Below are 19970 nucleotides of genomic sequence, written 5' to 3' on the forward strand. Positions count from 1 at the left end.
AAATTAAAAACAGAACTTCCTGTAAAATACTCCAAAAGTGGTCACGTTGTAACGTTAAGGTTGTACTTTACTCAGTTCTTTTCGAATTTTATCTACGTTGTGCTAAGGGGTGAAAAACAGAACTGAATAGAAGAGAAAGTCACAGACAAGTGATGGTACGACCGGCCAAATCACAACAAAGAAAACCATTGACAGTAAGCCTTTACCATAACTCTTAAGACTGGCTAAACAATTTCTAAAACAAAAATGAAAGTAAATGGATTAATTCTGAAACTTAATCCAAATAAAATTCATTTAAGTATGCCTGTATTGATAAGAGGAAGCATACTCATTGATGTACTTGTTTCAGAAATCCTGATATTTGGAAAAAATTTGAAACTCTTTTGATGTACTTTTGTTATGACAATGGCGAATTTGCAGAATATTGTTATCCTTCAACTCTGCCAAATAAATTACCAATAGCTGATGGATACGTTTTTTTTTTTTCTTGGAGCGTCAACGTCTTTTTTTTCTTTAATGTGCATATCGTTTTCTTGAGGAATGGCAAATATCACGAAAAAGAATATCATTTAAAGAACTTCTTTACAAGCAAAGCTATAAAAAATTAAGGATAAAGAAAATAATGACGACGGTGAAAAATGAATTGTTGAGGGAAAATTAACTTTATTTTTAACTCAATTTTGTTTCCAGTATAAAACGCATGAATTAAAAAGTAGAAAGATAGAAAAATAATGTTTATTTATGATATTAATGCAATTGAATTAACATACAATAAGTGGGATAACATTGTGAAGAAGTGTGACACTGCCAGTAACACAGGCATCCGCCTACATAGATTATGTCATTTCCAATACAAGAAACCGGATGCAGTTAACACGTTATTGATGCAGTTCGACATTTCCATTCACAGCAAACATGTAAAGATGTACTAAAACTTTGTCAATTTCACATCTTTGTATAATATTAGTTCTACAGAGGCAAGAAACAGGATAGCAAGAGCTCCCTCTACCGCCCCAAGAGAACTGGTAACATCAAAGCCTCGACAGCTTCAAAGGGCAAAAGTTTACACAAGATATCTCAGGTTTGGTGGGTAAATCAGTTCGAATTGTTGCCTTCGAAAACAGAAATATAACGTGCAAACGGACGACCGGTAAGTTTGAAAGCTTGCAGATAATAAGACAGGCTGGTAAGCTGTTAAAAAGAGAGTTTTGACAGTTTTCAGATGCAATACCTACTGAAGACCCGATATCGTTTGTTAAAACATTTCGTTTTTGTATGGAGATCATGTAAATCCTAATTGCAGATGTCTAAACAAAATCAACGAAGATAAAACATATCATCAATAAGAAAACGTTGGTTTTTACTTACCCTATTTTTCACGTTTGGAACGTCATATTAAAAATATATATATACATGTATATATAAAATACACTATACAATTACAAAATAAAGAATATGCTTACTGTTTTCGAATTGGAAATGACTTTTTGGAAGTGATAGCTTCAAAAAAAAAAGTTAAAGTGGCACAATTGAAGAACATAAGCATGGATATCCAGAAATGTACATCAAACCACGACCAACAAAATTTGGTAATAACCCAATGTATAGAAGGACAGCAAACTTTGACCAAAACTCAATCTCTTGTCTACGACTTGGATCATCAAACTGAGAAAAATGGATAGCCACTGTCAAAAATGGAAGCTCTTATAAAACCTTATGAAATTGTGTTTCTAAAACGACACATAAACGGTGCTGATGTAACAATTGCTTTTTCATTTTTATATATCTTAATTATAAAGGTTATAGTAAATCAAGCTGCGCATGTAAGTCGAATGTTTCAGTTAATTGCAGAAAATTTATTTCATTTTTGAATACTGCTGCATATAAAAAGTAATGCATATTACGTTTGTTAACGTTTTGTAGCTTAAAATAATAGCACCTAAAGAACACTTCGAAACAAAATAAAACTCTGTGAAAAATTGTGAATCCCCTGGTAGTAAACAAATAATGCACATCCTTTCTTAATGCAATTTAAGAATGTCAGAGATCTGCCAGTCGTTAAAACAAATATTGACATAAAGGACAAATCCTTATTTTAGATATTGAAAATTGTACTTTTACAACGTTTAAGAGTGAATATTTTCACACTCATTGATAATGCATTCATTTGATGGACTTGAGAAAAATATCCGAAAACATTTATTTTGATTTGCACGTTTCGGAAAGGTCTTTTAGAATTAAAATAATTGTTTTGGTTATGCTTAAAGTTTTGAGCCATCTTGTGAGAAATTAATGCTCCTTAAGGACTACCTTGCATGTTGAAAAATAGCAAGGCAATCATAAGAAAGATTCAGATAGAATCTGTGTAGAAACAACAGAACTGCAGACTGCATTGCGTTCTGAAACGGTAATCAACAGATTCAGAATTCTTTCAGTTCTTATCTGTGGTTAATCACAAAAGAAGAACGTAATCCTTTTGAAACACAAAACGAAGATATTCAGATAAAAAAGGAGAACAAAGTAGAAATGGTTTATAATTGGATTCAAATTTATTGATCATATGGTGATGATGAAAAAATGCCATAACGTTCAATTAATTGGACTACCGCATTGACATGAAACATGAGTCCTAGGCCATGCAGATGAAAGGTTAGATACAGCTGAAATCGAATTCAAATATCTATTTGTGTTATTTATAAAGGGATTGCCAATCTATACACAGAAACCTAGAGTAAGTCAATAGGAAAAGATGAAAATACTGAAAAATATATTAATCTTGGTCATCAACAGTGAACCTCAACAAACAAGAATTGCCCCGCGCCGATGATGAATGTTAATACTATAATAATAAGTAATAAGGCATTAAAACCATATTATCGATTTAAGCTTTGCATGTGGTTTGAATGTTATTTTTCACGGAAAACCTTTTAAGACAGTTCTGTTAATGTTCAAAATACCTTCGTTCTTACAGGTCAGTGCCAAGACTTATGAAAATAATTAATGGCCAAATAATTTTGCAAACTTTTGTGAAAATATTGAAATGGATCAATTATTTTTGCATTGGATGCGAAATACTAGGTTTAATAGGATAGGTACTTCCCCTCAAATTTCCTTTCAATTTATCATCGATTGAATTCTGAACTTTCTGCACATTCATGTACATGTAGTTTTACCCAAACTTAGCAAATGCTTTTCTATTCAGAGGCAAATTGTCTGATGGATATATTTCCCTAAAAAAGAAATTTTATTTCGCACAACTCAATTTCTGACTTCAAACACACACAAAATCAGAGCTTTAATTTTCAGCTGCAACTACACAGTCTTAAAAAAGGTACAAGTAGATGGGGCGTTAAAGTCAATTGTAAGATGTTCGTTTTTTAATTCATTCTTCTGCCGTTCAAAATTATTGGGTTCTGAAGAAATAAAAACTTACCACCTAAAAATGAATTTGAAGACAAATGTCGGACTTAAATTTTTTGTATATTTTGCCCCAGCAAAGATTTATGAAATGATGGTGCGATTTGGTCGTACTAGTTTTCTTACAATTTGACCCAGCAAAATTTGACGAAATGAGTGTTCAATTGGATCCTGCAAACAAGTCTTTTGACTGGCGAATTAAAATTTAAAAGTTATACATGTTAAACATACTATTAGTCATTTTTTGCCTTAGATAGTATAAAGACATATAAATCTCAGTTTTTAAACAACATATTTCTGGCTAACTTTCAGGTTGGCCTATCGATATGAAATTTTCAACATGACTGGCGACTAGAAAAGATTTTTGCCTTGCACACAGTTACAATGTATATTATCTCAGCGTACTCTGCTAGGGAAATGAAACTATTTTTATGGCCTGCAAAACTGTTATTGGTTGGGTTGCAACTCAATTACAAAGGTTTAAAGAGGAAGCTTCTTCAAAATAAATTTGGTGCATGTCTACGGTAAAAACATACAAAGATTTCCGGATGCAAGGTTGGTATCATTTCTGATGTTTCTAAAAATAAAATTTCAGATTAATATCAATTTTAAAAAGTTGTTTCTGGAAATTCATTTTTACATTCTGATGGTTTACGTAGACATGCTCTCCGAGGTACAATATAAATATTACACAGAATGTACAGTATTTTCAAAGTAAGTTTACATAACCTAAAAAATCTAATTTTAACTTAACAATAATTAAAGTAACTGGTCACAAAAAGAAACTTTATAAAAAAGACGTCACATATTGAAAAATAATCCAAGTTTTAGCTCTCAGGATTGCGTAATTTTGCTATAAGGTAGATACTTAAAAGATAATTTGAAAAAAACTAGTAGTTCATATCTTCGTAAACAATTTCTACTGCTGTTATTTAAACTATAAACAGCATAAAATTACATCTCCTTCTATCAGTTGCAATCTGATTGATATAATACCAATTAATTTTCCTAAAAAAAATATTTGTCCATTAAAGAACTCGTTTCAATTTCATTTCCTGAAAATTATCGAATAATCACAGATTTAATTACTGGGATACCACACATTTCAGCCTCTATAAAAAGCTTTTTCATCAAAAGGAATTAAACCAAGAATTGAGATTTCATGTAATGAATTTACAAAAAATAAGAATGGCAGAACTGTCTGCGAGGGCGTGCTTGTAAGGTGTCGGTATAAAAACCTAATGAAAAACGTAACATGCTTTCCTGTACATCATTATTAATCGAATGAATGCAATTATAGTAAATAAATTGAATTTGAGTGACAACTCCACAGACTTGAAAGTGGCAATTATTGAACATATTGGAGACAAAGGCGCCAAATCATACATTTCAGCTTGAGGGAAATGTAACATTACAAAAATTGGAAGTTTATGTCATCAATATAAAGCGTCGCTTTAATATTGATCTAAAATGTGAAATAACTCTAGCAAGTACAACACAAAACAACGTACCGATTTAACAAAATTTTCTTTGACAGAATGTATGTATTTAAGTGAATGTTTTAGTTCATGAACTAGTAATATTCAAAGTGAAAATGAGTATTGACTGAGCAAACAAGTCTGGCAAAAGAATTTGAAAATTTTGTATTAAATTTTTACTAGTCAAAACTATCAAAACAAATTAATGTAAATGATATCTGTGACGTTGCTTGTAATTTGTCAAAAATCGAGAGTTGTAAAATGAAAAACTTGTAAAATAGACTTCCTTCGTGTTGCAGAACATATAATCGTCTTTAAAAAGTATTCTTCTTCAGTGCACATGGAACATAATGGGTAGTATTTCACAAAAGATTGATGAATTGATGTTTAAAGTCACAGTCAGATTTCACTAATCTTACATAAACGACATCGATTTTAAGTGTAGTGCCAATTTTAGAACAATGATTGACGTCATGGCGGTGAGATTTTCTTATCCCAAAGACTCCAAAATCTCAATGCCTATAGCAAATGACTTCACGCTCCTTGCAGTAATGAATGAAGGGGTTAACACAACGCATGCCCACGTCCCTAAAATATCAGTCCAAAGTTTTTATTCCCTGAAAATATATGTGTATTCTCTGCAAAGAGCATAAAAAATTATTCAGTTTGAACCATGATTTTCTGTTACAGTAACATTTCAACCCATTGTACAGTAAATATGTAACCCTTGCTTGCTTTTTTCCTTCTCATTCTTTTTAAAATGTAAGAAATGCGAAGTTAAAATTTTAGTTTTTTCTATAGAAAATCCTGATCCACTTCATCACCATTTAAACATCACATGTAAACCAAAGAGAACCCCTGGAAGCTGTACTTACGTCCCCTGCTTGAAATTTGTTGGAATTTGATGTCATATGCTATTCTTAAACTTATAATAGAGAGATACTGTCTGTGTGAACTAAGGAAAGACGAATAATTTTTTTTTAGATTTGTACAAAATATTTTTCATAATGACTACTTCTTATCCAATTTGCAAAATCTAAGCTATTGTAGTGATATAAGATTTGATAGCGAAATGCATTCTGAAATTTTTAACTTATAAACAAATTTGCCATTGACTTTTTCAGTCTGAGAAATTACATGTATAAAGACTGATAAACAAAAGTGTCAACTAACATTTCATCCCATCACTTTACAACCAGATTCTTAAAGTATGATGAAAGAAATCGGACAAATAAAATCGTATCAGGAGCTTAGCAATAAAATTAGCAATAACAGAGATTTTTCCCGTGGATAGAATAATGAAAGTCATTTACATCCTATCAGAGAATACCAAGCGAGAGTAAAACTCTCCCCATCGGAGAAAACTGGAATCCAATACTAGAATCCTGCAATCCACAATAGGCACTGAAAATCATCATTCATAAGAATTTCAGAGTTGAACAACTGTTGAACAAGTTAAAAAGTTTTATATAAGTGCTTTTTTTGAAATGAAATATTTTAAAAATTGTAAACACAAACCCTATGAATCACATCAGTGCATTTGGGGGGGGGGGGGGGGGGGTTGACATACACCTTAACAAAGTTTTATTTTTGTTAAAAAAAGAACACAAGTTTGTTTTCTTAACTTTCTACAGATGATACAAAAGATTTGTGCATTTCAGGGTCAAGAACTGCCATAAAAGTCTATGTTACAATAAAATGTAATAATTCTAATATACATTACATTACATTATTCAAGTTTACACACATTTGCAGAGCATTGACACACCATCCATTATGAAAGGATTTTTTTTTTATACATGTATAAACTTGTATACTCAATTTCTAATCCTTTACTTTGTCATTTGCCAGGTACTACTTTCAAATGATTACTTCAATGAAAGTATGGAACATAGGGAAAGATATAGTAATTCTTATAAACTCCACCCTAGCCATTCTGGCATCAAAGCTGTCTACAAACTTTGTTTTTGTGAGCATTTTAGTACAATTCAATTAGCTGACAGAACAAGTGCCCTTGAGTTTATGTATGTCAATGTTATAAAAGCATGATTTATGATAACAAAATTTAGGTGTGTTCTTGCATACAATCCAACAGAATTGACGAGGCAGGTTCCTTTTCTTTGCTTCTATGTACCAAGAAATTAGTGTTATTCATCTCACAGAACGATTCAGTAAGACGAAGCTGAGAATAAACAAAGCATTACTTAAAGATTGAAACAACCTTGTGTATTTAAGAGAAGTATTTTCATAAGACCCTTGAACCAATAACAGTATCATGTTTGTATCTTATACTTTGTTAGTTTCGAGATATAATGTTTTCTTGTAAATTACACACTTTCTGTCCAAAATTGCTCACTTTTGTTTAGAAAAATGAAGAAGGAATTCTTTTAAGATCTTTAAATCTATGACAATATGTTTGCATCTCGTACTTTGTTACCTTGATAAATATTGTTTATTGTTAGACACTCACTCTTTCCATCAAATGTCTTCATTACTTAGAGAAAACTGCTGAAGGAATAAGCTAAATTTCCTCAGCTAATCTGTGTACTCTAACCATACTCTACTTCAACGTCATGTTGTTTCAGAAAATACTATTGACTTAAACATGATACCTGTGGGTAAAGGTATTGATCTTTTCTGTATGAAAGAAGATTCAACATTCTTCATTATAACTACTTAATGCTGTTCAGTCTCTTTAGAAACTTAAAAATGTGCATATTGTACTATTAAAATCTTGAGTGGTTTGCATTTGGCTTGAGCTGTTATTGACTTTCTTTCTCACTTTATGTTTGTCATAGTCGCCCGCGTGGCGCAGTGTTAGAGCGTTTGCTCTAGAGTCGCAGAGTAAGGAGTTGATCCTTACGTCGTGGGTTCGAATCCCACTGTGGGACGTGGAGACCGGTCCTTTGGATGAGACCGTATAAACCGAGGTCCCGTGTCGCAGTAGGTGCTGGCACGAAAAAGACCCCTCACTGCTCAATGGCCCTAAGTGCCGAGTATAGGTCAAAATTTGTAGCTCTCAACCGGCAAGTGGTGGCGTCTCCATATGAGTGAAAAATTCTCGAGAGGGACGTTAAACAATAAACAAACAAACAAATGTATGCAATAGGGTAATTTCTACTGAATGATGCTGGATATGTAACTAAATTTAAATGCTAATTATAGGACAAATAACCATTTTATATAAATCTCCTTTTAAATTGGTCTCCACTTAAAACTTAAAATTGCTACATAATGAATTATATAAACCATCTTGCAAGCTGCATGCTTTATCTTAAAAGTATTGCTTTAGCATTTTTTGGCATTCGGATTACATTAATTCAAACTGATATTCAACACTACAGAAACTTGTTTCAATATTCTTTTAATACTTAATATAAGCTATGCAACTTTAAATAATTTCCCTAAGACATAAATCCAATTATAGCAATAGTGTGGGTATATAAACTCAGTTTCTACGGTTTTGAGCTGAAGAGAGTTATGGAATTTCCTGTACGGACACCAACTCAATGCAATTTAAATACCCAGCAATACCCTAAAGTAAAGTGATACAAATATTAATGCAGGATGCAAGATCATAAGATGATGTTAAGAGCAATGAAAATTACCAGCCTACATTGTTAGACCAGTCAATTACCCAACAAAAGACATGAAAATTAGAATGCAACAATTTGAAATCAAAAACCTATTGAATTCACATTTGGTTCAAAACCTGTATTGATTTTGACCATAAACACAACAGACCAGAAAAAGGTCGCTAATTAAACAATTTATCAAAACCTCATCAAAGGACTACTCGTATATGCTGTAATTAAGTCATATTACCTGCCCCCAAAATTAAACTTTTATAGAGAAATCAATTATTATGTTCCTAACCAGAAGAATATGTTTAGACGTTAAATCACTTAATCAATTAGTTAGATAGTGTTGTAAACTCAAACGTTACATGACTCTTGAGAGAAAATTGGATATTTCATGCCAATAGTTTGATTACAGAGAACAAAAAGTTCAGGTCTGTTCAGACCTTATCTTTTGATAAAATGTGTAGAATGGTAATATCTATCATATATATGGATAAGCTTATGCTGTATGGATTCTATAGTATAAATTAAACAAATTTTGTGCATACTGTCCTCTATTTAAAAGAAAAAAGGTAAAACTGTTCTCTATCTAAAAGAAAAAAGGTAAAACTCCAATTGTTAAGTTGTAGAGACAAAATACCCACTTATTTTCGTTTCTTTTTATCTTTTTTCAAATTAAAAATATGATTCCTTCTAAGTCAAACTAAGAAACTGGTCTAAGTTATTCACACTTAATGGTTACTTTCTTGTATGTGTACTTACATTAGAATATATGACAGTATTTTTATGTCAAGGCCACATCCTAAGTATATTGCATACTTCAAAAGAAGTATTCATCAAAGTTTTATCAACATTAAACACATGGACTCTTGGATAAATATAGAAATGCAAGAGAGAAATAAGCCAGAATTCCACAATTCTGATGTGTTCTCTAACTATAATCTGCTTCAACCGTTTTTAATTATTTCAAAACAGACAGACTAAGACATGGTACACTGGTACATGTACCTACGTATAGCTATTGATCTTGTGTGAAATAAAGCAACATTCTTCTTCTGAACTACCGTATGTTGATCACTCTTTTTAGACAGTCAAGATAATGTGTACGAGTTGTTATATTAAAATCTTAAAGCTTAAGTGTCTTGCAATGTTGACTCGTCATTTGGTCACATCTTGTGAACAAAGCTTCTAGTCATGTAACTTTATCATGCTAAGCTAGCACTGCTAAGTACATGACAAATTATTCGGTCGATGTTCAAACCTGCTACATTACAAAATCTATTCAAGTTGCATATTATTGCTTTATAGTGTTTTCAGCATTTAGATAACATTAATAGTTCAGATTGGGATTACAAAACTAAAGAAGCATTCATCAATGCTTTTTAAACTTAAGCTATAGTTTATACAGACACAATTTAAATCTTTTTATAGGAATTATATGGGTATTTAACTTCAATCTTTGTAGTTTTATGCTGAAGAGAATCATACACCAACCCAATGCAATTAAAACACCCAGGAAAAGCCCAGAATAAAGTAATACAATGCAATATGCAAGATCATGAGATGAGGTTAAGATTTTAATTAGGTGCAATCAAAATTACCAGCCTACGTTGTTATACCAGTCATTTTCACAACAAAAGAAATGAAAATTAGAATGCAACAATTTGAAATTAAAAGCCTATTGAATTCACACTTGTACATGCATTGATTTTGACTACACATAGAGACCAGAAAAAAGGCTAACAATTAAACATTTTCCCCCAAATTTTTTTGCTTTTTTTTTCATCAAAGGATATATTTGCGAAAATAGTCTTAATCTGCCTCAAAATTTAATACACAATGGAAAAAAATCTGTAATTATATTCCTAATGACGGAAGTATGTTTAGACTTAAAATCAATAAATGTTCCTGTCTCAAGTTAGTACATTTCAACTTTAAATATATACATTCAGTGTAATTTTCTTTATGAAATCCATTACAAATCGACGACGTTCAAATCTCTAATAAATCACGCGAAACATTGTCACCGCGCGGTAGAATACACAGTAGGAACTATATGTTTTTTCAATATCTAGGAACACCAAAATGTATAGTGTTTTGACTCACTTTAATAAAAAAAAACTACCCTGTTAGATTAACGTAAAATACAACAACTGTGCGTTTAAAATTAATTTGTCATTTTTTTTTCTCTCTCACAATCTTCATTTGCATTATTTAACTTTCCAACTCACAAAGGGCTCTTACGCCTATTCAGCACACCAGTTCTGAAAGGCGCCAAATTCATAATAAAGATTAGCGAAATAAACAATTATGAAAAGAGAAAATTAGAGAATGTATATACATCATGTACACATGTATAAGCAACGCGCGGTATTCAATTTGTCGGCACGGCCAGGTGTGTTATAGGACCGACGACATCCAAAAATAAGAATTCAATGCTCAAATGATTTTGAGAGAGAATAAGATATTTCTTGTCAATATTTTGATTGGGGAATATCTAATCCAGGTTTGCCCAGACCCTATGTTTTGAAAAAATTGTGTGAATGGTATGTAATATCTATGAACTAAACAAAGGAAGATCTCCATAGTTTGTTAAATATCCATCTTCTTTATTCAATTTTTTGTATTAATTTTCATTTCCTCTAAACTATTTATACTGTACATTTATCCAAAATTTGAGTTTCCAAATTTGATTTCTATGGTTGAAGGAATATGAAATTAAGCCAAAACGTCCATTCAAACACTTGATGTTGCAGAAAAAAACCACACACGCTTACCTTTTTCAGAATCAGGAACATGTTATTTTGATGGATAGCCCAGCATACACTCTGTTTTTTTTTCTACAGCACACTGCTTCTTTTAAAACCGATTATTATTAAAGTTACATGAAAACTGAGAAAATGTTGATATTCTGTGTCATTTCATTTTGAAAGTCCTACTCAAAAGAAAAAGTCAAACTAAGATAGTGGTCTAATTGTTTTAAGAAGTCAATGTTACGTTCTTGTATTTATGTGTGTTTGTACACATTTCAAAGGAAGACTTCATCACAAATTTATTTACATTGGGTGAACCTATAATGTATACACGCTCTTGAGTTTAAAAAATACAACCTTCTTTGTTCACATCAGCACTTCCCAAGAAAGGTCTACATCAAATATATATTAAAATAGGCTAAAATTAAAATCAAAAGGAAACAAACCTTGACCTTGTTATTTCAACAAGATACAGAGATATAGGGAGACCTGACGTGATGCTACAAAGGTTAATTTCAAGTTAACTAGCAGGATTATAAGAAGTCACAATGGTGACTAAGTCAATGGAAAATATTTTTTGTGAAAAGAGATAAGAGTTTTCTTCATTTTAAGGTGAAAACTTTGATTTTCAGGAATTAATTATAAGACTCTTGAAACTCTAAGGATCATTGTGCTCGTCACAGATTAAGAATCCTCCATGCATTTTGCATACTCCAGTACAAATGGCAAAGGCTTGAATCTGAAAATTATGATTTAGCTTACAATGTGATTAATCGGTATATCTGTGTTCTTTGGGAATGTAGAATGAAGGAATGGCAAAAATATTTCATTGTACTCAAACAGATAGAAGTAGATCCCATAAACAAGGAAAAGAGAGGACCAGGATTCAAAGCCTGTCAAAATTTACATGACATTAAATATCAATGAAGGTGATAAAAAAACTTCATGAAAAATATTTACAATTATTTAGATTGTGCAAAAAAAAGCTACTGGAATCTTAACACTAGACAAAAGACTTGTAGATTGAAATAGATAATAACAACACAGTCTGGTAATGTTAATTGATAAAGGAAATACGATGTTACCAATCATAACTTTGATAAGGTTATGTTGGTAAACTTAAAGTTAAGGGGGGAAAAGAGAGATACATAAGATTATCTTGGATTCAGCATTTGCTTTACTGGGTTTTTCAGAATAGCTTTTGAAAAATATGCATTATAAGAGATTTACATGCTCTATGAGAACACCACCCATTATGAAGATGCCATTTTACAGCTGACGAGTACGTTAATTTGCACATTACATAACAGAGCATAATCAACACATTGTATCATCAAAATGAAATCACGAAAAAAGAAAAAAAGCTCAATTAACTTTTACCGTTCAGTCACTGAACTTGATATTCTGGGTTAAATTGTGATCTATTTTTTTAAAAACTTCTAGCATTTAACAGACAGGAAAAACCTGAGATCAAAACACTTTTTCCCCAAGAGAGAAGTATGATGGGATTCAATTATTTTTATAAAAAAAAATGCTTGGAATTTCATTTTGACTAACATGCAGTGGGTGTTTTCTCAATGCAATTGTAAGCAAAAATGATTAATGCAATAATTCAACTTGTACTTTAATTTACTCTAATAATTGTAATTCAATACTTTCAGTTTCAAACAATTTATGTTTTTGTCATAATTTATAAAACCTATCCTTTAATCATTAAAAATATATCTAGCTTTTATGGTATGTTTGAAAACATTGATATTATTGTACATGAGTTTTTTCTATGACTGACAATAATCTAAAGTTTTCAACAATAGCAGATGATTCTACTATATGCAGTTACCTTTTTTTACTTTCTATCAAGTATGCTGCATGCACATTAATCCTTGTAACATAAAACCATCTAATAATTGCACAGATCTACTGAAATCATGGACTCATATTTCTTATTAACTAAACAGAATATTGGAAAGTTGTATACAAATGCAAATTTCATCTGCCATTTATTTCAAAATATTTTATGATATTGACTATCTTTGGTTGTGTTATACAATGGATTTTTTTTTTTTAGATACAACTGGTGGGATATCCAATTTAATAGATAAGTATTAAATTTCACACAATATAAATCAGGAAATCAGATTTAATTATTTTTTTTGAAAGGCCAGGTTTTATGCCCCGCCACGAAAATGGCCGGGACATATAGTGTTTGTCGTGTCTGTCGTCAGTCCACCCATCAGCTACACTTTGCATTCAGCTTTGATGTTTCAAAGAAACTATTCATTGGTCAAGATATTTTTATCAAACTTCAAACGCTGATACACATTGGTGAAAATTATTCAACTGCATAAAATATCTTTGACCTATACTTTCCCTTTCAATTTGACCTCACTTTAAAATGTCTTCAATTTGTGTTTAGCTCAGTTTTAAAGAAACTATTCAAGATATTTTTATCTAAACAAATATATACTGACACATAAAAATGAGAACTATTCAACTGTATCCAAAAATATATGACCTTGACCTTTTTTTTCTTTATTCTGCATTTAGAAACTGTTAAAAGATTTTTTTTTTTAACACATGCACTGATACATATTGGGGAGAACATATCAATTTTGTCCAATTTTTTTTACCTTGACCTTCCCTATGACCTTTGACTTAACTATTTATTGTTTTTCATATATTTCATACAATCATATTTGCATTCTCTCTGTTTTCAAACATTATAAACCTACACTCATCAGTTGCGTTCATAGGCCTATAGACGCAACTTGTTCAGCTATGAGTGCAATTCGTTTCTCACACTCACACAGAACAGGCTACTCCATTACTTAAACCCGTTCAGAAGTATATATATCAAATGTTGTGCAAAAGGAATAAATCTTAGTTTTTAATAATATTCTCCGGAAAATTCAGAATGATTAAAATTGTTGATATATATCTTTAAAAAATAAATTTTGGTCAATATATTTAATTGTATAATAAAATGTTTTTACAAATTAAAAAGAACTGCTATATCTTTAATTTTTCTGATCATATTTACGCATATTTTGGCAAAGAACGACAACTCTTCACGCAAGGGTGTTTCACGTTCAGAGGATACGAAGTTTTTGTAATAGTACATCTATTTTAAGAACAATTTCAGCTCTTAAAATGAATTTTAAGAACTTAAAAAGCATAATAAAACATTCTTAAGTTAAAATTAATATAAAAGCATTCTCTTTTGTCATCATACTATTAAATTGTTAATTTTTCTCAGAGGGTTTCAATACGTTGAACGAAGACGTCACAACTGTACCAGATCTGTATCTGGATCCAGATAACTGTAGTTGAGAAGGAAATACCATATATATTATTTGTGATTTATTGGAGAAAAGGTTGATTAATCAGGTCTACTCATTTTATTGTCATGTTTTTTTTTCTTTACTGGGAACAAGCAGCCGTACCGTTATGTAAGCCAGGATTTCCTCTGATATTCTTGACAACATAAATAGCAATAGCTCTGCTGGCATATTTTCCATGATGCGTTATCGCGCATCATGGAATATGCCAGCAGAGCAATTGCTATTCATAACGCCATGTTCACTGAATAACATTGTTTATTTCTTAAATATGCACTGTTGAGAGCTATTCAACTGTGTCATATATTCTGACCTTAACCTTCTCTGTGACCTTAACCTCACTATTCCTCATTCACGCTTATCGTAGACAAAGAAGCAAGCTACATTTCTTTATATGTTGCATTACTAATGAATCCTGGGCAGAGCACAAATGTCCTATAGACATAGTTTTAGTTTTATCATATTTTTTAAAATAAAAACATGTATCAATGATATCAGCTAGAACTGATGATAATTTTTTTTTTACAATGGATGATAATTTTAAACTATAAATATTAATTTAAAAATCTTAAAAGAATCAACTTTCACATTCTATTCCCAAAGAGAAGCAGGCAGCTTCATATTAAATCCTTCAACTGCTGAATTGCAGTGGAAATAGCTTTAATATGTAGATCATTAGTTACATTCAAACTTGATTGCAGGCTTGCATGGTCTACAGCTAGCAGGAGCCTTCCATCTGAAAAAAAGGAAAATTTTCATAACATTAAATTTTTATTTAACAAGATTCATTTAGCAATCAAACATTGTTTGTTTTGATCCTCCATGTGTGTGCTCTTTGCCCTATGAAAGATTAATTTAATTAAGTGTATGAAACCTGTTGACAGACAATTTAGAAGAGATGAAATGTCAGACAAGTATAAACATTGCAGCATTTGATATACTAAACCAAGTGTTTATCAACAGGCAATACATGTATTACTTGGTACACATCCAACCACTTTGGTTTGATGGTTATCATTATTAGATAAACATTAACACTATTGATATAACTTTGGCAGCCTTTTAACTAAACTCTGTATCTTGAAACTAATTTGAGAAACTTAAATAAAACAACAGCATCACTAAAGCATCTATTTGAGAGAACTATGACCCCATGTTGTGTAGATAAGACTCCAAATGATTGCAAACATGGACCTTTTGTAGTGCTTAAGTATCTTTTTTCTTGATATTAATCCATTCTATCATCTACTACTAGCCTTCAAATGGAAAGGTCAAATGTACTATATGACTGAGTAAACTTCTTAAGCAATTATTGTGACATTATAATATACATGTCTTAAGCAGCAACCCAATCCATTTTTACACCAATAAAGAGATTGACAAGGTCTAAGGATTTATTCACCTGTCTGCTGATAGTGAAAGAAATAGTTCCATGAAAGATTGAAGCTTGGTTTATGTCTTTCTTCATCTAGAAAGAAAACAACTCAACAAAGCCACTTAAAGAGATGAGGGATATGAAAGAGGCTCAGAATTCAATTATTGCTCAGTAATGAAATCAATTTCTTACAAAATGTCACAATGCTGTCTGTGTCTCCAGGAAATGTCTACCGATGAAATTATTTTTTCGATGCTGACTTTAAAGAAGCATAAGCTAATATCTTAATAACAAATTAATTAATCTGTCAATAAATCTTGATTTTTTTCTCAATATATGTACAGCTTCATTAAAAGGTCAAGAACAGCAAATATGATGTGTCAAAAATTATACAAATATATACCTTAAATACATGTACATGTATTAATCATGAAGTATCATTGAAGTTAATGTTTTTACCCATTATTCTGTAACTTCATTTCATTGACCCCCCCCCCCCCCCAATTCCATTGATTATGCTTAAAGATACATTACATGGGGATATCTGCAGGTTTGTGTGCAAACATTCCTAGGACTCCTTGTAAAAAAATTAAAAAATAATCATGTAAAATGAAATCTCAATGCAATTATGATTCATAGTGGTACACTGTAACAGGGAATGCATGAGATCTCGTAATTGGATGTTTGAATTAATTATGAAATCTGTCGACAAAAATTATACATTAGGGATATTGATAATCTGTACCTTCTTACAATGGCTTAATTCATCAACAATATAATCAATTACCTTAAACGTCTAATTTTGTCAAGCCAATTTAAAACATGGGACGTGGCTATTTTCCAAAGATCATCTTTAGATACTACCTATTACAGGTATGTCTGAAGTTGTACCAAGGTTAAGACAATGCCCAACTTTCTAAACTTAAATACTTTGGAAAACCTGAGGCCTAGGAAGTGTCTTCAGCCTACCTTAAAATATTTCTCAGTCATATTTATGCATGCCTGCTACACTTTAATTTAACAAGATGAAAGTCACAGCACAACCTTCAGTGATTTATTATAAGATTTAGTAAAGAGAGATACGTTTTTCCTTTTGAAAAGTTATATTGGTTAAAATGACCAGCCTATCACTTAAAAGAGCAGAGATAAAAACCTAATTGAAAATAACTCTAAAAGGACAGGCAAAATGGCAAATATCCACTAAGACCAATCAACACCCACAAAAGCATACATATTTAAAATGGCATATAAAATACAAAAAAAGTGATGAGGAAATACTTCATTGTAAAATAATATCCAGCAAGCAAAGTTCAATTTTTCATGTATATTTTTCAATACTGTGCTCTCTTATTCTTTGGAAGACAATAAAGTGGCATGCAATATTTGTCGGGTGGGCCTGGATTCAATCATTGACAAGATACACCAGACTGAAAGCAATGAATATTTAAAAACAAAATCTCCCGGCTTGTGATTACTTGTCAGCAACCCATTGTAAAAGGGGGCACCATTCTTCAAATATTTCCACAGAAATGTATTCTGTATCCCTGGTGGAACCTAGCAATTAGAATATGATATATGCATTGAAGTAAGAAGTATAAATCAACATGGCATTTTCTTTAAAAAATATGACTCACAGTAATTTTCTTTTTTAGATTCTGATAAATTTGTACTTGTCTATATAACATAAATCATAATAAAACATACATAACAAGATAATCACACGTAAGGGCTTTGTTAGTAAACTTGGCTATAAATTGACTGCCAGCAAGGTCACTGAAAAGTAGTCAAAACTTTAGTATCTCAAATACGATGGATATGTTGAAATACGTCACTTGGAAGTCCCAGCTTTTTTTTCTTATGTATTTCAATCTGGATATCTCTTCAGTCGTGTATATATCTTTGAAGTTTTTACTTGGTCCTATCAAGTTCGAGAGAACAAGTTTTGACTGTATTTATATTCCAAGTTTGAAATTTATCAGAAAAATCTACCTATTCCATTTAGTTTAGCTGTTTCCCGATAACCCTCTGTCCATGACCCAAGGTCAGATAACCAATGCATGATATCCTCTGTACCCCATCGAGCTGGGGGTTTGTGAATGAGCAGGTCAGAGCCTACACTTTTCCAGTAAATCACGAGGCAGACAAGCTGTACAGGTTACTGTATTTATAGAAATGTGAATCTTATAAACTGTGGTAATGTTAGAATTAACAGAAAAAAGAAATATATAGATAAATTATAGACAAAATTAATGTTTAAAATTTCTCTCTCAGTATGACCTTTAACAATGCTGAATACTTTCTACTAAACAAACTTAAAAATAATATGATGGAAATTTATAAGGGAACGCATAGTTACTGTTACCTAATGTTTGGCATGTTGCGTTTGCTCGAGGCTGTATGTAGCTATTGTAAACTGAAAATGTTGAAGCCTACTTTAACTTAAAAAGAAACTGGTGTCCGCTACCGAGACGAAGTGTTGCGGCCTGTTGTTCTTCCTTTCCGCCGTAGAGTGGGCGTACATTTTGAGTTTCAACATGACAATGCTCGACCCCACACGTCTCACGTCAGCAGGGGTTTTCTGACGCAGAACAACATCAGAGTGATGCCCCACCTCACACAGTTGATGCCATGTTCCAGGCTCTCCAAGAAGAGTGGTCCGCAATTCTTCGAGCTGAGATACGGAAGTTGATACAGAGTGTTCCAAGACGGTGTGAGTAAGTTCAGATTCAATTTAATAAAAAAAACTAACATTAACTGAGATCGTTTGGATAAATTGAAGTGTTATTTACTCATTATGACATTGTTCAGTCTGTCTAGCATTTCTTTAATTACGTGAATGATATTCAAAATTAAAACAATATGTTGAGTACTGTTCTTGTTTGTAACTGCTTTCAACGCGTATGTTAGGCTCTCTATCCACTGCAATTGTGAATCAAATTATGAATACTTAAGGAAAAATTGTTAATAAATTAATAGTTTTGAAGATGATGACATAATAGAATGAACTTGTAACAAAATTATGTCTCTGAAAACTCAGATATGTTTCATGGCTTTCTTTATTCTTTCTTGCGTAATGTAACTGCAACAAAATTCATGTAGGTTCTGATTAAACATGAACAGAATATCTCAACTGTCATTTCTAGTTTTTTTTATGTATACCGGGTATACGAATAGAGATGACATGAATATATATATATATATATATATATATATATATATATATATATATATATATATATATATATATATATATATATATATATATATATATATATATATATATATATGGGTGGGTGGGTGTGTGTGTGTGGGTGTGGGTGTGTGGGTGAGAGAGAGAGGGGGGTGTCAAAAAATGTCAAACTTGATATGATTAAATGGAATAAATGGTTTGATACATGCTACTGTTTACAGATTGGAAGTTCTGTATTCCATTGCCATCCGTAGTGCATATAAAAGGCACTTACTGTATACAGGTAAATTTTTGACCCTTGTTTTATTTTCACACCTTTCACCCTCGTCACAAATGGGCAAATTTAAAACGGGCGAATTCAAAAAAGACAGTATCATCCCTTTAACACAACTGTATCAGGGCAAATTTAAAACGGGCAAAATTGTTTGCAAATTTGAAAGGGCGAAAATAATATTGGTCGAATATAACTCTGTATACAGTAGAAGGGGGTGTTACCTGAATTCCTACATTTTTAAAATAATAAAAGGGTATCCAGGACCCCATAATTGTAATTTGTGTTTTTAAAATGAAGCAAAGAAAGACAACTTGTAATTTTGGTTCCAAAACATCATAATTTATATAGAAAAAAGAACTTTTTTCAGAATGTCTCTACCCATCACCTATGAAACAGTGAATTTTTCATGGCATTATGAAAAGGATGCAAAGGAGTTTATATTGTAATTTTTTTTCTAAGGATATCACATTATCAGGCAAATTCATATCATGGTCAATATATTTCATGCACATACAATGTGTTTCAAATGAGAAACACCATTTATTAACCAAATTTATACACCCT

At 31.5% G+C, this 19970-nt stretch overlaps 1 pseudogene; it reads right to left on the reverse strand.

Annotated features, from left to right (window-relative positions):
- Positions 1-54: 54 nt before the first annotated feature.
- On the reverse strand, positions 55-19675 carry LOC133184528 (bifunctional apoptosis regulator-like; annotated as a pseudogene).
- Between the last annotated feature and the right edge of the window lie 295 nt (positions 19676-19970).

The sequence above is a fragment of the Saccostrea echinata genome, unplaced genomic scaffold, assembly GCF_033153115.1.
Source record: "Saccostrea echinata isolate AGI-Se365-2 ecotype Australia unplaced genomic scaffold, CSIRO_AGI_Sech_v1 ptg000010l, whole genome shotgun sequence".
Lineage (NCBI taxonomy): Eukaryota > Metazoa > Mollusca > Bivalvia > Ostreida > Ostreidae > Saccostrea > Saccostrea echinata.